The sequence below is a fragment of the Rana temporaria genome, chromosome 3 (genome assembly GCF_905171775.1).
Source record: "Rana temporaria chromosome 3, aRanTem1.1, whole genome shotgun sequence".
In the NCBI taxonomy this organism is placed as follows: domain Eukaryota; kingdom Metazoa; phylum Chordata; class Amphibia; order Anura; family Ranidae; genus Rana; species Rana temporaria.
Genome location: NC_053491.1, coordinates 171,072,217 through 171,076,634, shown reverse-complemented (window position 1 = coordinate 171,076,634; position 4,418 = coordinate 171,072,217).

Below are 4,418 nucleotides of genomic sequence, written 5' to 3'. Positions count from 1 at the left end.
TGGGTGAACCTCCACTTTAATTTACTAAGCTCTAGGGAAAGTGAACAGTCTATTTACCTTTAGTAAATCAACCCCTGTGTGTGTTCCTCACTGAACACCAACCGGTGCATTTGCAACCTAAAATGTATTTAGTACAGACTAAGTGTAAGTTATAACTTACACTTTTAAGATAAAGTTTTTAATTTACTAAACAAGTAGGCTGTTCACTTTGGAGAGGAGATTGCACTTTGCAGAGGGATTTTCTGTATAGTTTAGTGAATGAGGTGAAGCTCCGTTGACTTCCATCATCTTATCATGAGCAAACAAAAATGCTGTTTATTTTTTCCCTTGCACTTGCACTTTTCTTGCAATTGTTTGGGTAATCTTTGCAAAGTGAAACTTTACCACATTTACTAAGCTCTGAAGCAAATCCTCTTGCAAAGTGCAACTTCCCATGCAAAGTGTGGGAGCCTATAATTTGCCTATAATCAACCCCAAAGTATGTTTAAAAATCTAGGAAACGGTAATAACTCCCATGCAGCTCACTATCATAAAACCTCCTGTAAAAGCCTGGTGGCCCAAAAAATAAGTTATTCAACATTACACATGCTAGTTTTATGATATAATATGGGGGAGATATTAACATTTTGGTCTTTTTATGGAGCTACTAGTACTGGTAGGCATAAAGGATCAGTATTTGGACTTGGAGCAGTTCTGGTGAAACACATTTGGAAGGGCAATACATTGTCACATTATTCCGTATGGAGGAATACAAGCATGTACCGAAGAGGAAGGACTGGTGGTGAGTGGCTCTACATGACTTTTAGGCTGTACAAACCTGAGTGCTGGGCAAAAGACTAAGCAATATGAGTGTAATGGTTGTTTTTATATTATTATTTTAATTAAATAGTTTTAAGCAATGAAAGCTCTGCCTTTTTCATCTTTCTACTTTGACAATACATAAGCGTTATTTGACTTGTGTAAATTTCAAAGAGGTCTAACGCAATCTGGTAAGTAACTGCACAAAGGGTAAGTTGGTCTGGCAAAGCACAGGAGGAAGATATCACACTTGTTCTGGCATCTGGCACTTTATTATGGACTGCAATTTTTGATGTATAGCACAATGGACTTTTTCAATGTGAAAATGGAACCACTGTTAAATGTTTTTTTAGTGCACTGTGTTAAAGAAATGGGCATTCTGCAATTTTTGAGCACTGATTTTATTATGCTTTTATTTAGTAGTACTAAAGTGCTGTACGTTATAATTAGTGTATACTGTACTGTAAGTTGTGTTTTTTCACTACCATGTGTCTGGACTCTGGATGGGGGAGCTTTTGGGTTCTCGTGATAATCTCCCGGCAAACCAGTATATTTTCAATGATGCACGTTGAACCTTGCACATCGTCCGCCCTTTCTTGTCCTTGTACACTCTAGGTAACCTCCCGATCTGTGATAATGTCTCTAGAAATAATAAACTATTTTTCGGTTTCAAAGACTAGATATTTAACTCAACATTTTCAGAAAATTTAACAGGTGAATCATTTTAAAGTAGCAATGTAGTTAAAAAAGAAAAGAGGGCGCACCAGTCTTGTGTATTATCATTTGATACATTTATTAAAAGAGTGAATTAAAAACTACTCACAAGCATCTGAAAGAAAACCACAATGTAAAAGCCTTTAACCTCCCTGGCGGTATGATTATTTCAGAAAAAAAGGTGCTGAAAGTGGTACCATTATTTGCAAGGAAATTTGGCGTTTTATACTGTAGGCCTGTAATTCTTAGGAATAACTCACTTAAATCTGTCCAAACAAGAGTCTAGTAGGCATACCGGGTATGACATTTTTTAAAAAACAAAATTATAAATTATAATATAATAAATAATTATAACAAATAATAATATAATTATAATAAAAATTATTCAATAATGTAATCAACTCAAAATCACTGAAATGTGCTCAGTTGCAGAATTGTCGCTGTCATTACTTACTTATTTTTTTATGACGAATTTCCCCACAAATCGCTATCGCACAATTCTGCAAGTGATTATAATTTATTATCGCTGTTTTCTAGTTGTGGATTCAGCGAGGCGAGCCCGAGTCTGACTCGGGGTTACCGATCGCAGCACAGAAATATAACCCCGAGTCAGACTCGGGAATACCGCCAGGGGGGTTAACAGGTGGCAATCGGTCTGATAAAACAGTCTCCAGATGATGACATGAGGACCACTGCTGGCTGATGCGTTTGGAAGGGATACCTTCTTCATTTGTGCGTCAGAGTATTTGTTTGCTGTACTAAAATGTACCTTGTCTTAATTGCTGTGGTGGGTCTTGTGTTTGATAATAAACCTGCCAGCTATCAGTGATAGGAAAAGGTCCATTGAAAATTGTACATCTATCACATGACTGGTGCTGGAGGCCAATGAAGAAAGGGTTTGCTTCCCTTGCGGCTAAGCTCAAGACTCCCCTGAAGGTGGAACAGGAGGAGTCAAGGCTCAGAGAAGCACAGGCTGCCTGCTAAAATTGCTTGCAGAGATGCTCTGACTGGAGTGTTGTCAGATAAGGTGTCCAGGTACCCAGATGGGGCACCGGAATACTGTCTGCTGACATGGGCACCCGTAGGAAGTAGCAGGATTAAGGCAGAGCAGGAGAGAAGCCAGTTCAAAGCCAGGGTCGGGTACTGGTATGGACAAGAGCAAGCATTGCCAGGAGGGTAGCCAGGGTCATACACAGAAGAGCAGAATAAGACAGTCCGTTTAACAAGCTAAGGTCAGATCAGAATGTAGGCAGAAGACAGGTTCAGGGGAAAGCCAAGTCAGTAACAGGTATCCACAGATGCAAGATAACACAGGAACAATCACACTCGAGAGCCGAAGATCAACCAGCAATCACAGAGAGGAATGGGCTCCTTTATAAAGGCCGTTTAACGCCAGTTCAGGCCGGCTGTGCACCAGTGTGCATTCGTGCACACACCTGTGCACCAGTGCGCATCCACGTTTGCACCTGTGTGCCAGCGTGCATTTGTGCGTGCCGGTGTGAATTTTTTTAACCATTTAAGATACTGTCAGGAATGCCAGGTCTTTTCTGAGCGCCTGCTGCGGATAGAGTCCTAACAACATCCATGCTTCTGACCCACATGGATGTACACTCTAGGTAGGATGATCTATGCAGGTCCGTGCAGCTAGCCGCCTGATGCATGGAACATTGGTGCATCCTGTACGGGTGGAGATGGCCATTCGCATGGGTCTACAGATCGGTACACCTGTGTAAATGAGGCCTAGTAAATGGGGCCTAAACCTTTGATCAATGAAAGATATATTCTGATTGGTTGCTGAAAGTTATTCAAATTTGCACATTGCTTTTTCTTTTTGATAAAATAAGTCTGATAGCATGTAAAATATACAAACTACACAGCCAAAAAGTAGTAAACAGAATTGCTTGCAGCATAATACTGTGCAAGGAGTATGCACATGAAATCATTACTGCATCTAATAGCTAAAAAAAGAAGTATGCCCCACATACAAAACTGGTACAAATGAATAACGCAGTGAATAGAGTAAGAGCACATTGTGAGATACTGAAACAACTGAGCTAAACCTAGGTAATGTAATTGGATGAGCTAAAAAAGCTCTTAAACTATTATTTAAACTTTGGACTAAAGTAATGTAATGTGCAGGGGGGTGTTTTTTGTTATGTCTTTCAAAACCCTTTAACCAACCCCTTTTCAGTGTTAGTTGACTTTTATATTATAATATATGATATTTTTTTTTTTCTTAGCAGTTTCTCATACTAAAAAGATAGATAAGATTCAATTTTCTCTAATGACAGGACTGCTCATATGTTGTAGGATAATCTGCCTGCATTTCCTCAGATTTAGGACAATTGGATATTCAAACCAACAAAATAGTCCATAATTCTAAGGTTGTATGTATAATACATTATTGCATGACTCCTACTGTATGTCTCATCCTGTTTATGATGGAATTTCAATTTTTACTTTTTTTTGTAGAAAACAAATGTGACCACAGTCTCCATTTTCAACATCTTGATATATTCTATTTATTCAATAATAATACAGTATACTAAGAGTTGTAGTGAAGAATTAAAGAAAACATTTTCAATCTACAAAATCATGTTTGTTTGGGGGATTCTTGCCCGCAGCAGAGGCTATTCTAGTTTGTAGGTCAATTCTGGAATGCCACTGGAGCATAATAAATCGAGTGGAATATTTGGAATGCATTTTACAACGTGAACTAATGCTGACTAATCTTTCAGTTTCATGATATTATAACTCCATATAAATATGAACAACTTATTTTTTTTACTTTTTGTAAAGCTTTCTTCTGCTAAATTAGTTATTACATACAAGTTATTGATTACATTATTGAAAATTATGTTTTTTTAATATTTTAAGTGGAACAGGAGAGCAATAAGAGTGATTTA